Below are 19239 nucleotides of genomic sequence, written 5' to 3' on the forward strand. Positions count from 1 at the left end.
TCCAAATATCTCTTGCCAACAAAGTAGGCCAAATTAATTTTCTACAGGAAGAGATATTCTGAAGGACTCTAAAATCTGTCTCTATCATTTTGCAAATGATCTCCTCTGCATGTAATGACAGTAACTTTATTTTTCCTGTTCAGGCAGAGAGAAGAGGAGAAGTCTCAGGTGCCCATTCCTCTGAGGGAGTAGCGATGGTGTGTGCAAACTCTTTCTCTTTTGGTCACTGGTCACTTTCTGTGGTGGGTCTCATGGAACTGGGGATCCCAGGTTTCCACTTTGGTTGGTTGGGATCAATTTAGAGGTTGAGAGGCAAAGGACTGGCCTAAGCGGAGGTTGTTTGGTGTATAATTTTTTAAATTGAATTGAAGGTACAGTGGATTGACCGTCAAGAGACCAGTGTTTGTGTCCTGGTTCTAACTTGCCAGTGACCTTGAGAGTCCCTTTGCTTAGCATCCTCTTCCTATCCAAAGAGAGGACCGGCGAGGTCAGTGGTGTGCATGCAAACTTGCTCTCAGTCTCAGAACATTGTATTCAAGAAGATTCTCCTGTAAACTGAAGACAGGACAGATATGCTTTATCACTAGTAAAAGTAACCCTGCTTAATGCTGTTTTAAAATATGTATTATCTCACTTAGCCCCAAAACCAGACCTGGGCAATTCCAAAGGTCATTCAGTAGCTTAGAGATGTGGTTGGGAGCCTTCTCTTTGTCCACTCTGCGGTCCTTCACGTCCCATCTTCTTGCTTGTTCTTTTATGGTTGCCAAAGGGCTGCAGAGATTCTGCAGATCAAGTCCATATTTAGGGTAGGGAGAGCGAGGAACTGTCTTTTGCATCTATCGCTGTGATTAAAGAGTGAAGTGTCTTTCTCAGAACTCTCCTTCTGGTAGATTTCTTCTTGAGTTTCATTGGCCAGAACTGTGTCACATGACCATGTCTTGCTGCAAGGGAGCCTGGGAAAGTGTGTATCTGGTAAGGAGAGTGGCTCCCCGGGCTGCCTCAGACCACTGTTCATTCTTTGTGTGAGGTTGGCCACCTTGCCACCCAAGTAAAAATGGGGTTCTGCTTGTAAGGAAGAAATAGATGAGGCTTGAGTCATCTACAAAGCCTGTCTGCCAAAGGATGAAAATGTGATTTTGATATGAGGGTGTGAACATATAATGTTGCATCATTTTATTTTTATTTTTAGGGCTGCACCTGCAGTATGTGGAAGTTCCCAGGCTAGGGCTTGATTTGGAGCTGCAGCTGCCAGCCTACACCACAGCCACAGCAACCCTGGATCTGAGCCACGTCTGCAACCTACACCACAGCTCATGGCAACACCTAATCCTTTAATGCGCTGAGCAAAGCCAGGGATAGGACCTGCAACCTCACAGACACTATGTCAGGTTCTTAACCCACTGAGCCACACCGGGAACTCTTCACATTGCATTTTTTTTTTCTCAACGAATACTTAGATGGTCTCAGTGACCCAAACCACAAGAGGCATTTGCAGCCCTCTGAGGGGGAAATGTGAGGAGTCCATGGCCAAGTTTGGCCTTTCATTCCTGGGGTGGAGTGGGCGGGGGCAGTGGGCAGTGTGCTTTAGTGTGGCCTGCCAGGTCTACAGTAGGCCAAATAAATGTGTCAATAAAGTGAACACACCAGCTAGTGTTTTCTGTGTGCTCGTTTCCCTAGTAACTCACCCTACTTCCCGGTTATAAGCAAAGACGTGGTGAGTGAAGGGGCTGGAAAGAGTGGGACCAAGGGTGGGAAGCACGTGTGTGCATTGCCACACCAACGTCTCTTCTAGCCCAAGCTACTCTCCCCTACCTGTCTTCTGATGCACACCTGTGGAACCCTGCGGTCCTCAAGGAAGCCAGTTTGGAAAACATTGGATTCTACAGCCACCCCCCCCCATGACTTATGGTTCTTTCTGGCACATTTCTAATTAGTAGCAACCTGCACGAGGCAACGCATCCTTCTCAATCCCTCCTTTATCCTCAAGATCTAACTTTGCTTTGGTTTTGGGCCAGCTCTGCCCTGTAGCCACTAGGGGCACCCCCAGCCGCAACTTATTATTACTGTTTAAATTTCAATTAATTAGCATAAAACAAAATTAGAAATTCTGTTCCTCAGGCACATTAACCACAGGCTAAGCTCCTGATAGTCACGTAGGACTGGTGGCTCCATGTTGGGCAGTGTAGATTCAGAGCATCACTGAAGAACGTTCTTTCGGACAGAACTGGCCAGTCCTGTGGGTGCTGGGCTGTGGGGTGACCATGGCGTGCTCTTGGCTAGGAGTTGATGAGGGAAACCAGAGCTTATCATCTTTCTGGTGGAGTTTTGGCTTCAGGGAATTTTCCATGAAATGGAGCAGCTGTGGGTGAGTGAAAGGAGAACCAACCTAAAGGCTAAGACTAAGGCTTGACTTTTCAGAATTGAGGCACATCCTATAAAATGCTTGACCAGTGCTTCTCAAAACTAAGTCATGAAAAAACAAGGGAAGACAGAAAGTGTCACAGACCCAAAGGAACAAAGGAGGCATGAGGCATAAGTGCAGCGTGGTTGGTACCCTGAACCACAGCAGAGAAGTGACACTGGTGGAAAAACAGGGGAAATCTGAAAAAAAGTGTGTTCCATTAACAGCAGTGTCAAAATGGGGGCTTCTAAGTTTTGAAAAAGATATCCCATCGTGGAAGATGTTAACCAGAGGGAAGCAGGGTGAGGAAGCTCTATCTTTGCAACTTTTTGTGCTATCTTTGCAACGTTTCTATACATCTAAACCTGTTCCAAAATAGTAGTTTATTTTAAAACAAAGACTTGGGTTTTCATTTTTGACTCTGTCAGTTATCAGTGGCGGTACCCTAGCAATTTCTCTGTATCTCTCAGCACCCTCCTCCTCTCAGGAGGACAGGGGCTTCGTAACACTGCCAGAGCTGATGAGGCACTTTGATGCCCTGGGGGTACCACAAGCATGACGGGAGTGCTGACATCATAGCAGATGCTGCCATGTTACTTTGATGCTAAGACCGTGTTGGGCTCTGCACGGTTATTTGGCATGATCCTTGCTCTTAGGGAGGTTTCCATACACTTCTGTAGAGCATTTGAAGCTACAGGAGGCATGAGAGGAAGGCTTTTGATGTCCATTGAGCTCCTGCCTTGTTTTTGATGCTGTGCTAGACCCTGTTCCTTGCGGGACCACATTAGAAGCTCAGGAGAACCTTCTAGACTCTGTGTGTGGTAGGTGATATTCCCATTGCAGAAGAGGCTCCAACACACTGAGAAGGAAGGGGCTTCACCCTCTTTCCGTGTTCCAGCAGGCTCCTTGACACCTCTTCCTGCTCCCTTCATGGCCGTTCTTTCTGGCCAATTGCTCATGATGCCTTATCCCGTCCTCTCCTGGAGGGTACATGGGGGGCCTCTTCCTTCAGTGGAGAAGCTTTGACGTTGGAGCCAGTGTTTGTGTCTGAGAGTTAAGTGACCTTGGCGTGTCCCATTTTCAGTGACTTCCATTTCCTAACCTGTCAGTAAGGGCATCTCTCTCCTCATCTCACAAGCTTGCCGTCAGGTTCCTGAGAGAACTCCTGGGAAGGGTGCCACTTTCTGCAAAGAAATACCCCCAGGCATGGTGCGTCTTGGTGAAGGATGCTGTTGGGATCAGGAGAAGGCTTCCTGCTGACTTGCCGATCCTGTGTCTCTGAGGCCACCTCGGGACACACCAGCCTCTTCTGCTGACTCAGACTTCCCTTGTTCTCAAAGCGGGACTCCTCTCAGTTATTATCCTGTGATCTACACCTAAGGAACTCCAGATCCCTTTAAATAGGTTCAGATGTGTCTGCGTGACCCTCTGCATCACTGGGTCAACTTCTCTCCTGGAGGCTGGTGTGTGGTGGTGAGGTGTGGTGGCAATCAATACATGCATGAATGTGCACATGTATGTGCGTGTGTGTATGTGTGTTCGCGCACCTGCATATGGGCTTTGTAAGAAATGGCCTCACAGAGGCATCTGAGCAGCTGAAACATTGTGATGCTGGAGAGAATGCGGGTTCAGGGGTGTTAGAGCCCTGCCGCTTACCAGCTCTGTGAGCTCGAGCACATCACTTCCTCTTTCTGGACCTTGATTTTTCTTCCATAAGACTGGTGGGCTGTTAGGCTGATCTCAGGAGATGCTCTTTGTGGAACTGCCAGCCTGGCACCATAGGGGGGGTGATAAGAGTTGGTTCCTTCATCTGCACCCACCCTCAGATTTGCTCCCAGCGCGTCTAACCACAGGGGACCGGTGAAAGGCACAACTGTTTCCTTTAGGATGTGGCATTCCTTTTGACCGGCTCCTGAGATAGCTGCTGGGAAGACTGTAGCAGAGGGTGGTGGGAAGGGGGACCAGTCTTCACTGGACCGGGCTCAGGAGGGCTCTCCCTGGGCAGTCTTAGGAAGGGCCAGCCCCACACTTGACCGTTAACTTCTGCAAGATTTGAATCTCCCACTTCACTCTTCTGTGTCGCGGGAACGAATCTCACGTGGGCCCACATCCAAGGAGGTCACGCTCTGGTGAGAAGGGAAGCATGGCACCTTCTTAGGACATAAGGTGGTCACGCTGTGACATGGCCCCACGGGGGCCCAGAGAAAGGGAAGATCGATTTGTCCTAGAAACATTTGACCTTGTACTTCCTCAAGGAGAAATTTGCACAATGAGGAGGAGGTGAGAGAGGGTGTGGGTATTTGAGACTGAGGGGACAGCATGTGTCAGAATAGTGTCAGTGGCTAATATTCCTAATTATGTCACATGCCGTCTCATGGATTTACCGCGTTTAAGCTCCAGCAGCCCACGGGGCACAGCTATTGCTAATTCCATTTACAGCTGAGCACAGAAGGTTCTCAGCAATGTAAAACCACAAAATACAGAGGGAGGATTCGAACTTGGATCTGTTCTCAGGCCTTACTGGGGTTCCTGACCCCTTGACCACATTTCCACTTAGGAAACGAGGCTGAAAACATATCAGAAGTCCGATTGCCACGTGTCCCCAGCCATAGTAGGGTCTCTGGACTTCATTTTGAGGCCAGTGAGGATTTAGGATTCAGGTGTTTCATGACCCAGAAGTGATCTTAACAGAACTGCGTTTGAGAAAGTTTAATTCTGGTTTTAAAGTGGAAGGAAGATTGCTAGGTATTCAGCTATAACCTTATAATAAACTCTTGGTTTTGTTTAATAACTACAATTGTGCCTCGAGTCACCCCCCACAAGACGGCAGATGTAAAGATGCTTTGTAAAGCTAAGCAGGCTCTACAAAGGCAAGGTTGTTATTAATATGGTATTAGGTTATTGCTTTATTTGGGGACAATTTCCTTTGTTCTTGGAAGCCTTTGAATAGACAAAGGGTTTCTCCATTGTTCAGCCTTTGCTATTAGGGACAAAATGGAACTGGTTGAAATTCAAAGTTTTTGTTCCAATTTTAATGTCTTATGTAATCCTGGGAATTTTTGTTTACAATTTATTCCCATTTCTGCAGGTGCTCCATGGGGTAGACTCCCGCACCTGGGACTGCTAGCATTAATTTTGACAAAAAAAAAAAAGGTTTAAAAATATAAATGTCAGCGTCGCCAGTGTTGTGAAGGTGGCAAGGGATGACAGAAGGGCATTCTAGGATGGTGCTCCAAAATAGAATTCCAGATGCTTCCCGAGTGTTCCCAGAGAGCACAGACAGCCGCACTGGCCTGATTTGCTCAGCCAACGTGTTCTGTTATTTAGAAACTTGCTCCGAGGCTGGGTGGTGTGGTGCAGAGCCAAGCAGACTGGTGTCTATTTTTGCTGCTTTCTAGTTGCGTGGCCTTGGGCAAGCTTCCTCAATTCCCCGAGCCTCAGTTTCCCCCGCTGTCAAACGGGGCGCTGGGAATACGTTACTGAATTGCTATTTCCTAAGAAGACGAGCTCTCTAGGGGCTGGAACTGGTATCACTTTGGCATTTTTATTCCTAAGCCCTTTCAGGGAAGAGTTTTCAACCTTGGGGATTGCCTGCCCACTGCACCCCTGTTGGCTTCCAGCACAAACTCCATCCTGCAGATGCATCCACCCATCAAGGACTATAGACCCTGACACTTCTTGGTCCCTGGAGTCCTGATGAACAGAGACTGTAACCTCTGCGTCATCTGATCCCCCCCAGCTCGCGGGAATCAAGCTAACTGGCCGTGAGCCTGCAAGCCCTGTCTTTTTCCCAGCAGCCCTCCCCAGACTCGGCACCTAAATCCACCCTCTGTCTCCTTCGGAGGTTCATTGGACATCACCCCAAACCAGAGTCCCCCATCCACTGCAACCCCAGGCACTCAAGCTGTGCTGTGCTTCTTTCTGACCAGCTCTCTGTAAACGCCCACCTCCCATCACCATTCCTGGTGGTCTCTGAGCTTTCCCTTCACTGGGGTCATTTCCCAAGCATCCTCACCTCTCTTCCGGAAGCTCCCTCTTCACCTCCTAGTATCTGGAGCTGAAATGGTACCCCAGCCATGATGTCTTCCTAACCCTCCCTGACTCCCTCCCCTTTAGTGGCTCTCTGCTTAGTCTCTCAGACCTGGCGTACTTCAGGATGGAGAGTGTGCTTCTGCTTCCAGATTGTCATCACCTCATCCTTTATTTTTTTTTTTTTTATTTTATTTTATTTTATTTTATTTTATTTTATTTTATTTTATTATTTATCTTTTTTTAAGGGCTGCACCCATGGCATATGGAGATTCCCAGGCTAGGGGTCTAATCGGAGCTGTAGCCTCCAGTCTATGCCAAAGCCACAGCAGTGCCAGATCCAAGCTGCATCTGTGACCTACACCACAGCTCACAGCAATGCCAGATCCTTAACCCACTGAGCAAGGCCAAGGATCGAACCCGAAACATGGTTCCTAGTTGGATTTGTTTCCGCTGCACCATGATGGGAACTCCTCATCCTTTTCTTTAAAAGAGAAAAGGTACCTCACTCCTTTGATCTGCCCTCCGCATCCCTCTTGCTCGTACCTCTGAGGAAATCACCCTTCATTCGTTGAAGCGCTGGATTCCTGGCTCTGCTCACGCTCTGTGCTCATCCTGAGTCACTGGAACATCTTCCTCAAATGTATCCTCTCTTAATATTTCCCAGGGCACTGAATCTGCAGGTGACATTCACATCCACGCGGGCAAGCCAGACAATTAAGCGTCGCCCTGAGACATACCCCTTTCCTTCGGCAGCCACCTCCATGGGGTCAGCAACCCCTGCCAAGCTTACCCCTGAACAGCCACCAGCAGATCTACTGCTCGCTGTCTCCTGCTGTCCTGGATCACGGCGACAGCCTCCTGGTTTGTATGCCTCAGCCCCCTGCAGACTTAGACATAAATACACGTGTGTGTGTGTGTGTGTGTGTGTGTGTGTGTGTATTTCATTCTCTTCCATATTTATTACTTCATGAGGCATATGGAATAACATGAGGCATAGGTAAGGCTTAAGATTCAAGATCAGACCAACACTGATGGACTCATGGTGTAAGGTCAAGGGTTGGAACATCGAGTCTCTCTGATCTCAACCCTCTTTCCCACAGGTAACGACGCTACTGAATCTGGGATTAGCCACCCTTTGTCTTCCGAGTGAGTACTCCCTGAACCATATGTAGTTCAAGGTGGGAAGTTATAGTGCATTTATTTCTGATAGTTGCAATTTCCCCCTCCTAGTTGTGTCTAGAGATTCACACACACACACACACACACACACACACACACAGAGGAATATTATACAGCAATAAAAATGAATGACAATAAAATTACCCTACTCAGTACGTATGACTCTCCAAATACAATGTGGAGAAAAAGATAATCTGAATAACATATGCAATATCTCAGTGGAGCATGTGTGTATGTACATATATGTACATATAGACATGTGTATACACTCATACATATAGATACACACACATATCACAATGTGTTTATCACCGTGTATTTGTCCATCTTCTTTGTCAAGGGATGGTTTTTAGTTTTCGCTTTTACAAAATAGTGCTGGCTGAAGATTCTTCAATATTCCTGATATGCGTGTGTTTCTCTACAATCTATAGGCGTGGAATTTCTTGCTCCAAAGGTATGCACATCTTCAAGTTTATTGTATGAGAGTCCAGGTCTCCAGATTGCCACTCCCAGTTTTGTTTTCCTGAGCATGGGATGGGCTGTGATAATGCGTAGACCCTGAATATGTAGTGACTCAAACCCAACTGCTTATTTCTGCAAAAACAAAAGCAAAAAAAAAAAAAAAAAAAAATCCAGAGAAGGTGTCCCTAACATGGCAGCTTTGTTCCAACTTTGTCCTTCAGGGACCTGGGCTGATGGGCAGCTCTGCCTTTTTTAATACCAGCCTTTCAAGGCCACTGTGGGGGTCGTCATCCTTAACCTCATGCAGAAGATGAGCCTGAAGGTGGCCTGAAGGTGGTGAATTCACTCACACGTCCCTGGTTGGAAGGACACACGTGGCCGCCCCTGCCTACACCAGCCACTGACATGTCACTGTACTCTTTGCCCAGGAAGAAGACAAAACTGGGAGTTGGTGAACAGCTCTTGGTCACAGATTGACTTCATTGTAATTTTAAATTTTGCTGTCTGGTGGGTACAAAATAATCTCTTATTGAAAAGTCAACGTAAGTTCCTTGAGTCTAAAGAAGTTGAGAATCTGGACCTCACTCACCATTCATAGGCCCCCTCCTGTGACGTGCCTGTTGATGATAGTTGTTCATTCTTGAAAATTTGGCTTAATTGTTTTTGCATATTAATTTGTAGGTTTGTTTTGTTTTGGATACTGATATTTCTTTAGTTATGTGTTTTCAGAGATCTTCTGAATTGAGGTTTGCCTTTTATGCTTTGCCTAGGATGCCTTTTTCTTGAATGGAAATTCTTTTTTTTTTTTTTTTTTGATTTTTTTTCAGGGCTGCACCCGCAGCATATGGAGGTTCCCAGACTGGGGTCTAATTGGAGCTACAGCTGCCAGCCTACACCACTGCCACAGCAACGCCAGATCTGAGCCGCATCTGCAACCTACACCACAGCTCACGGCAACGCCGGATCGTTAACCCACTGAGCAAGGGCAGGGACCGAACCCGCAACCTCATGGTTCCTAGTCGGATTCGTTAACCACTGCGCCACCATGGGAACTCCAATGCTGGATCTTTAACCCACTGAGCGAGGCCAGGGATCAAACCCACAATCTCATGGTTCCTAGTTGGATTCGTTTTCGCTGTGCCATCCTGGGAACTCCTTGAATGGAGATTCTTAATCTAATGTCATCGATTTGCTCAGTATTTCTCTTTTTATGGCATACTTTTTAATGTTTCGTTCTCCTGCCTCCCAGCTACCTTGGCATATGGTGTCACAGTCAATGACACTTTTTCTGTGCATGTCTTAGGCACAATACTGTATTAGGGAAATGCATGCTAGATGCTGTAACGAGCAAGGCCAAAATTGTGCCTTTACAAAACAAAAGTGGCTACACACACAGACACACACACACACACATTAATTTCCCATTCATTTCATAGTCTTATGTAGGTCAGGTGGCTTTCCTGGTCTGTCCTTTGTCAGGGATCTGGCTGCTGTCCATCACACGGCTCTGTCATGTAGAAGGGAGACAGAGTTATCTAAGGCTCTAGAGGGAGATTGGAAAGCCTAGTTGTAAAAGTGCAAACATCCTTTCAGTCCCCATTCATTGGCCAGAACTAGTCATATGACCACTGTGCAAGCGCAAGAGGAGCTGGGAAATGTAGTCTTCTTGCACTAAGAGGACAAAGGCTTGATAAGCACTATTCAGACTTTGCCACACATACTAAAATCTTAGCTCTTAGAGGCAGGACCTTTTTTCTCTACATCTCCCTCTGAACCCCAAGGTAGCATGGCCCGGTGAAAAAACTGAAGGCGTTGAGATTAGAGAGAATGGAATTTGAATTTCATCTACCCTCTAATGATTTTGTAACCTTGTTAACTTCTTCAAACTTGAAAATAAATTTATTTTTATTTTTGGAATTTTATTATATTTAAAATTGTACAGCCATCATCACAATTTACCCTTTAATAGGTATGACCCATGTAGAGGCTGGGGAGGAGTCAGATGCAGGGGCTCAGCTAGGCGGCTGCTCAAGGCCTCATGCAGACCCTGGCCTGTGTGTCGTGCTCCCATTGTGCCATTTTAAACCGCTGTGTTGAGGGAAGCTCATCTGACAAAGCACATGAATTATCCCTGCTCCTTTGCTGCTCCCATAAAGCGCCTGGAAACCAGACCTTTCCCAAATTCCAGCTTCATGACAGGCCCCATTCATTTTCTGTTTGTTGACATCGTGTGTCTTGTTTTCTACCAGTGCAGCCATTGTGCCCGGCTCCCCTGGGGTCGGATGTTTTATTTTCCTTTGGCAGAGCTTCCTGTGTTCTTTTTCCCACTGTAAGAGTCTGGCAAAAAAAAAAAAAAAAAAAAAAAAATACAACAACGGCTTTGGTGAAATGGCCATCAGATCACTGTGTAGCTTGGCTCTGCTTGGCTATTTGTCTCTGGGGCACCAGTCAATTCAATTAAACAAGGTCAAAGCTGTGCTGGCTGAAGTAATTATCAAATTATTTAGAATAGTAACTCTAAACTTTCAACTTATTGGGAGAAGTTAAGCAGCAGCGGGAAGGGCATTGATTATAAGTTGATGCATTGATTTATAATTTGATCTCAGCGATGTACAAAAACAGAAACGAAGACACACACAAACACACACACACATCTCCCCCACCCCCAACACACCCACGAAGAAAAAAAGACTGGAAGGAAATAGGCCAACATATTTAGAGTGGTTTTCTCTGAGTAGTGGGGATTTTGACTATTTTGTTTGCTGATGTACACTTTTCAAATTTTCCAAAATGGGGAGTTCCCATTATGGCGTGGTGGGTTAAGGATCTGGTATTGCCGCAGCTGCTGCAGAGGTCACCCGGCGGCTGGGATTTCATCCCTGGCCCAGGAACTTCCATATGCCATGGGTGCAGCCAAAAAGAAAAAAATAATTTCCAAAGGGGGCTGCAAACTCTTCCCAGAAGTCTCCGCAGGAAATAGATGTCGTGTTCCCAGAGAACTGATTAGCACTCGGTGAAGTGACTGTTCGCAGGGGTTCAGAGTCAAGGTCACTGGGTCAGTCCTGAGAGGTGAGATGGTCCTGCAGTAACAAATGAGTCCCCAAATCTCAGCTTAGCTCGTGCTCTCGCTGCACATCTAGAGACGTTTCCTCTGCTCTACCTTGTGCTCCTTCGCCTTCTCTCTGAGGTCTGGGCTCATGCAAATGCCTCTCTCTGAAACGTTGCTGTTCACTGTGATAAAAGAAATGAAAGCCCTGGTGTTTCTTCTCTGTCCATCCCCATGTCAGGAAAATTCACCTGGCCCTACCCGATGAGGGGGCCAGGGGGCACGTCCTGCGCCCATGCCAATGAAAAGAACCCTGGTGTGTGGCAGATAGTCCTGGTGGGAACCATTAAGAAGTGGGGACACACTTGGTGAGAGGCAACAACAGGGAGTTAGCAGCCTTAGATCTGCACCTTGGGAGTGAACCAAGGCTGTCAGGTGGAGGGGGGGGGGCGTAACTCTACTTCCCCTTCCTTCTGCCATCTGATCTCCCCATGGCACACACTTTAATAGAACCCAGTCAGGTTCCAGGAGTCTTGGAATAGAATCAGATTCCAGGGGTCCTGGAAGCCTGGGCGACGTAATCAAGGTGGTCGCCCTCCTCGGACACCAGATACAGTAGGAAAAAAATGTCTCTGGCGCTTTAGCCAGTATTGTTTTTGTAACCAGATAATCAGGTGTTATTTATATAAAAATGCAGCGCAGTGAACTAGCAATCGAGAAGCATCATTGCAGGTGCCTTTGTATGGCTGCAACTCTGGTCCAGTCTTGGACTTCACTCCAGGAATATAGTGGCTTAGCAGACACAACCTGTGCTTTTGAGGAGTCGCAGGCTACCTGGGGGAGAGACAGCTAGTCACCTACCAAAACACAGGGTGACGCAATTGGAGTGTGATTCAGCCTCAAAGAAAAAAGAAGGAAACTCTGCCATTTGCAGTAATGCAGATGTGTCTGGAGGGCGTTAAGCGAAAGTGAAATAAACCAGGCAGAGAAAGACAAATACTGCATAGTATCACTTATATGTGGAATGTTAAAAAAAAAAAAGAGGGAAAAATTGTTGAATTCATAGAAATAGAGAGTTGATTGGTGGTTGCCAGGGCTGGGGGGTGCGGGGAAAGAGGGAAAGGTTGGTAAAATGTACCACATTTCCATGATCAGATGAATAAGGTCTCAGGATCTAAAGTAAAACATGCTGAATAGAGTTGCTAACACTGTGCCGTGTGATTGAAATTCACTAAGCGTGGAACTTACATGTTCTAACCAAAGATTTTTTTCAAAAGGTGACTGTGCTGGGATGGATGTGTTAATTACCTCTGTTGGGGGAATCCTTTCACGATGTAGATGTGTATCAAGTCATTGTGGTGTATACTTTAAACACATTGCAATTTATTTTTTTGGTGGTGGTGTGCAGTGGCTTGATGTGGGATCTCAGTTTCCAGACCAGGGATGGAACCTGGGCTGCAGCGGTGACAGCATGAATCCTAACCACTAGACCACCAGGGAACTCCCTAAATGTATTACAGTTTTATTTGTCAGTTACACCTCTATAAAGCTGGAAAAAACCAAAAGTAAGTTGCTGGGCAGTACATCAGGAATGCGGACATGGTGTTTGAAAGCTGTCTGAAGGCTCAGTGCTGTTAAGTCCTCCCAGTGGCCCAGATAGACCCAGTGCCCACGCTCTTGCTCAGCTTTCCCACCTGCAGAGTGGGACGTCACATTCTCAAGTCCACGCTAGGAGCCATGAAGCCCCAGGACCACTGATGCCTGTACTAGGAAAGCAAAGGCTCGTGCGCTGCTCCTGACTTTGAACTTGTACCAAGGTAAGTGCAAAGGGACATATATATAGATTCTGATTTATTTTGGTCACCTTGGCTGGGAGGGGCCTGGGGGTCAGAGGGCTGTGCTGATTGGCAGGGTCCGTGCTCAGGTGCATGTGTATATAAATATGCACACAGCCCTCGCACCCCTGTGCACCCCTTCTGCACCTTCTTCACTTAGCAGACCTGCAACATGTGTGTCTCGCCCAGTGGAGAAAATGCTGGTGCCACTGAGCTGAAGATGCACTTGTGATGAATTATGAATGACCCCACATGTCTCAAATCAGAGAGAAATCCAGTTTAAGTTCCTACACACAGCTCGAATTCCGCTTTTAATCCGTACTTGATTCACACCTATCGTGCATCTTCGTAGATTTTTTTTAGGAATAAACAAAAGACGATATTGACTAGTGCTCTTTGCTGCTTTTCATAGGGAAAGACCTCTTTGAGTCCTTGGCTTCTTCTCCCCTTTCTGTGTGTGTGTGTGTGTGTGTGTGTGTGTGTGTGTGTGCGTGTGCATGTGTGTGTGTGTCTGCGTTTTTAATATCCCGAAGCAATAAAGAGCCCATCAGTCCAAGAGGACAAACCAAGTACCATCTTTTACTCATTTCCACTGATAGGGTGGGTCTGAAGGACCCCTAAGGAGAAACCAAGCCCCCAGTGCCTTTCTCGTGGCATGTGATTCATTTCAGTGCAGGCCCGCCTTTAGGTTTCAACTCTGTCTCTTAAAAACTCCCTTTGAGGTGGTTGGTGTGGGGACTGCTTTGTAGCAGTTGGGATTTGGTCAGAAAAAGAAGAGTCATTCATGACTTCCCAATCCAAAAGTTGTTTTTTTTTTTTAATAGCTGCGCTTCTCATTTTGAGATAATTGCAGATTATGTAATTAATACACATCATACAGAAAGATATCAAGTATGCTTTACCCCATGTCCTGCAATGGTAACATCTTGCAAAGCTATGGTTACATATCTGGACACAGTCCAGAGCTCTTGTTCAGATTTCCTGTTTTATTTGTACTTATTGTGTGTATACATGGGTGCATTTAGTTCTGTGCGATTGATGACATTTCTATCCACCACCACCACCAAGTTTCAGAAGGGTCCCCCCACTGCAGGGACTGCTGTGATGCCCCTTTTGCTACACCCACCCCTCCTGCCCCTCACTCACCCCTTCCTATGCACCCCTCCTGCCTCACCCCACCCCCTTCCCTCACCCCTGGAATCCTCTCCTGTTTTCCATGTTCTGTAACGCTCTCGTTTCAAGAATGTTATAGCTCTCTGCGCTGTACAGCAGGACCTCATTGCTTATCCATTTTAAATGTGATAGTTTGCATCCACTACCCCAAACTCCCATCCATCCCACTCCCTCCCACCTTCTCTTGGCACCACAAGTCTGTTCTCTATGTCTGAGAATCTGTTTCTGTTTTGTAGATAGGTTCGTTTGTGTCACATTTTATTTATTTTTATTTATTTTTATTTATTTATTTATTTATTTTTTGCTTTTTAGAGCCACACCTGCAGCATATGGAGGTTCCCAGGCTAGGGTCACATAGGAGCTGTAGCCACCAGCCTACACCACAGCCACAGCAACTCGAGATCAGAGCCACATCTGTGACCCCAGCTCATGGCATCACCAGATCCTTAACCCTCTGAGTGAGGCCAGGAATCGAACCCACAACCTCATGGTTACTAGTCAGATTCGTTTCTGCTGTGCCGTGATGGGAACTCCTGTGCCACATTTTAGATTGCACATGTCAATGATATCATATGGTATTTGTCTTTTTCTTTCTGGCTTACGTCACTCTGGTTGCATCCATGTTCCTCAAATGGCATCATCTCATTCCTTTTTATGGCTGAGTAGTATTCCATTGTGTTTATCTACTACATGTTCTTTATTCATTCCTCTGTTGATGGACATTTAGTTGTTTCCACGTCTTGGCGATTGTGAATAGTAGTGTTATGAGAATAGGGGTGCATGTATTTTTTGAATTACAGTTTTGTCCAGATATTTGCCCAGGCGTGGGATTGCTAGATCATATGGTAGTTCTATATTTAGCAAAGTTCCATACTGCTTTCCATAGTGGTTGTACCAATTTACATTCTGTGTGGGCCTATTTATGCATCTCTATTCTGTTTCACTGATCTCTGTGTCCATTCCTCAGATGATACCACACTGCCTTGATTATTCTGGGTATATAATAAGGTTTAATATTGGATAGAGTGATGCCTCCTACTTTATTCTTCTTTTTCAAGTTTGTTTTAGCTATTCCAGGGCCTTTGACTTGTATATATGTAGAATTAGCTCACTTAAGTCTTTTTAAAAAAACACATCAGGAATTAGAAGCTTACACAAGCATTCGGAGAACTGTAGGCATGAAGGCAGCAAAGCCACCTCTGAGCGTCTCGGAAGCAGTGTTGAAGCAGGAGCTCTGAAGGGCCCACCCAGAGGCCATTATAAATCACAAGAATCTTGGGAAACTCTTACTACCTTTTCCCACCAGCCACGCCAAAATAAGTGACTCTCTAAGTTGACCTGGAGCAGCCTTGACCTCCAGGCTGCTTCTGTATTAACTGCCCCCAGGGGCCGTGGCCTCTCCATCTCTGTGATTGACTCAAACCCAGGACCAGGACAGAGGGCATCCTCCTTGAGCTGCAGAGGAGACCCTTGAAGCGGTGGGAGGTCAGGGAAGGACCTGTGATGGTTTAGCAGCGTCCGAGCTTGTGAATTTGTGGTCGGGTTTCTGTGCCGCTGGCGGGGAAGATGCCGCCGTGGGAGAGGGAGGTCTTCCCTAAACCGGTCTCCTTTCCATTTTCTCATGGAGCAGTGGTCAGAGGAGCAGGGCCATCTGGGAGAGGACCCCTTAAACACAGGGGGGAGGCTCTGCAAGTGTCCATTCATTCCCTGACTCAGAGGACAGGTGTGTCAGTGAGCTAAGAACACAGTGGGGTGGACATTCCAGTGGAGGTGCCTGGACAGGCAGGCGAGCCAGCCAGTTCCGTGATGCCAGGAACGCTATGGGGATGGGAGGCTGGGTTGTACAGAGTGCCTATCAAGGTGGGGGTGGGTTTGTGCATTGGGGAGGAGGCTGCAGAGAAAGTCAAGTCTCTGCTGAGACTTAAGGCACCCTGGAGTGGGCCAGGAGGAGAGGACATGTGAGCGATTTTACTAGAAGCAGGAGGGAAGGCTGGGGTGTGGCACACTAACAGGCTGAAAGGCATATACTGGCATTCTGGGCCCTTCCTTAGTCCTGGGGAGTTAGATTGCAACGCTAGTCTCCCAAGTGAACCCTGGAAAATAGGTTGGACATGATTTCTGTGGTTCTTCCCTGCACCCCAATTCTGAGAACCCCATTTTGGGTCTTAAAAACAGCTAGTAGTTTATATAATTTGATGCTTCTCCCCTGCTCCTCCCCCAAGAACCCACCAACACCCTTTAGAGCTAGAGGTAAAACTGAGGGGGCTCCTTTGAAGAAAAAGCAATATTGCAGATCACACTTGTTCTACTCAAATGCAACATTTCTTTACCACATCATGGCTCCCACATGAGTGACACGTCAGTTCTAATTTGTAACTGGGAGCTAAGTTAATCTGGCTCCAGCCTTAGCAAGGCCACACAGAGCATATCCTAGAGAATAAAAATTCAATTGTTTAAGTGTCACTGTGGCAGGGCTAAGAACAGGGCTATCTGTGGCTCTGTGCCCCATATGGCAAGAATGTCCATGCTGTACCAACCACTGGGCCGTGGAGCAACTTTGTGTGGTGATTATGACGTTTCCCTGTAAGGAGACACACCTTTCAGGAAGCATTTGGGTTGGGTGTCTTTAGCTCCATGATCCCAGCCTCTTTTTCCATGGTCAAGCCAAGGTCATGGTCTCGGGCTGTTCCTCAGTGGTCAAGCCAAGGTCGTGGTCTCGGGCTGTTCTCAGTGGTCAAGCCAAGGTCGTGGTCTCGGGCTGTTCGTCAGTGGTCAAGCCAAGGTCATGGTCTCGGGCTGTTCCTCAGTGGTCAAGCCAAGGTCAGCTAGTTGGGGGCAACAGTGGAGCTGGCGATTTATTACTCAGTGGAAACACCCCAAATAGTGGCTGGAGTGGGAAGAGGTGGGAGCACGTGAGGGTCAATATTCAGGAGGGCAGATGATGTAGTTGCCTCCAGGACTGAATAACCTGATGCAGATATGGGTCCTCTGCATCAGAATCTTCAGCGCATGGTACTGAGGACGGGCTTTGAGTGGACTTTTTAATTCCTACCCCAAGAGGATTATACTCTCTATTTGTTTCCTTGGGCTGCCCTAACCACTTTCCAAGTTGGGAGGCTTAAAAAACAACAGAAAATGATTCTCTTTAGAAGCCAAAAGTCCGAAACCAAGGCATCCGCAGCTTGGGTCCTTCTGGAGGCTCTGAGAGAGAATCTATTCCATGTGTCTCTCCTAGTTTCCGCAGTTCCTAAAGGTCCTGAGCTTATAGCTGCCTCCTTCCAATTTCTTTCTCCAACATCACATGGGATTCTGCTCCCTCTGTATCCTTGCTCCTTCTCTTCTTCGATAAGGACCCCTGTCACTGGATTTAGGGCTCACCCTAATCCAGGATGATTTCAGCTCAGGATCCTTAACCACATCTGCAGAGACCAAAGGAAATATCCACTGGTTCCAGGTGGACATACCTTTTGGGGCCTTCATTCAACCTTTCAAGCCACCACAACTCCCAAGAGCCTCAGGCTTGGTTGACCATCTGACTTGCTTTGGCCAACATAACATGAGCAAGAAGGATGTATGTTTCTTCTGAGCAGATGTAAGCACCATTCCGTGATGTTGCCATGCTCTTTGCGCATTCCTAGAGGAATGGTATATTCTGAGGGGGATGCTTTTATTGGTCTATAGGGAAGAAGACACACAGGGAGCTGAGCCACAGACTTCTGGCTAATAAGTAAGAGGAGGAATCTATCTTTGTGGTGTGTTTACTACAACATAACCTAGAAGGACCAACTCAGATATGCACGGTGAGTTTTTGAGGTACATTTGGGTAGTCACACTGCACCTTGTTAAGTCCCAAGGGATCGTCTCAGGTTTAGAAATGGTCTAATTCTCTTTCCCTCCATGTTCTAGTTGTGCCATGCTTCCTTTTTTGGCCATGCCAAAAAAGTTCCCAGGGCAGGGATCGAACCTTTGCCACAACAGTGACCTGAGCCACTGCAGTGAAAATGCCAGATTCTTAACTTGCTGAGCCACCAGGGAACTCCCAAAACAGTCACTTTTTTTTTTCTTTTTTTTTTTTTTTTTTTTTTTTTTTGCCAGTTCTTCCATTTTTGGAGTCATGATTCCCACAGCTTCCTTTTCACTGGTTCCCACTTCCAGGAACGACAAAGTTGTAAGCTTTCGTGATGATGGAGGGAGGAAAAGAGCCTCACAGCAGACGTGAGGAAGAAAGAGAAGTTCTGGAATTCGATCAAGTTGGGAGCAGTCAGGGTCCCGTCCGTGGGGCTTCTGGCTACTTCTGAGATTGTCACTGGTGGCCCCTCCCTGTCCTTTCATCTTCTCACTCCTTCCTTCAGGTAAGCAGTGTTAACCTGTCCCGCTCTGTATCAGTTGAGCTATTCTTTTTTATTTTATTTTATTGAAGTGTAGTTGATTACAAGGCGGGGTTCATTTCTACCGCACACCAATGTGATGGAGCTATCGATAAAACACGTCCATTCCCATCTAGGCTGTCACAGAATATTGAGTAGATATTCCTGAGCTAGAGCACAGGTCCCTGTTGACCATCCAGTCCATAAACCGTACTGTGCCTTTTTTTTTTTTTTTTTTTTGAGGTTGGGCTGTTCTTGACTCTTCTGTGTCTATCCCACAGTGATCCCAAATCCCACATCACCCCTTTCTATTTCCTGCCTCACCACTGCCTTGGTCCAAGCCACCATCACCTCCGACCTGACCTACATCCAGAGGCTCCTAACATGTCTTTTGTCACAACTCAGCGCACGCGAAGTATTTCTGAATGAATGGGTAGGTCAGGCTTTGTGCAAAGCGCTATGCTCTTGTGGAGGATACAGACTCCAAACAGAGAAATGCACAAATAGATTAATTTCAAATTACAAAGGAAGCAAATGAGGGGTTGAGATGGAAAAGAAGGATCTACAACAGCCAGGGGTGGGGAGCTTCTCCAAGGAGGTCACATTAAGTAGAGATGACAATGCAGAGACGGTAGGGCGGGGCGTGACCCGGAAATGGGAGAGCGGCTAAGAACTGAGCGGCTAAGACTGAACACCGAGAAATCCTCTCTCTGGTGACCTGACAGATGCAGAGGATATTTTGCT

The sequence above is a fragment of the Sus scrofa genome, chromosome 7, assembly GCF_000003025.6.
Source record: "Sus scrofa isolate TJ Tabasco breed Duroc chromosome 7, Sscrofa11.1, whole genome shotgun sequence".
Classification (NCBI taxonomy): domain Eukaryota; kingdom Metazoa; phylum Chordata; class Mammalia; order Artiodactyla; family Suidae; genus Sus; species Sus scrofa.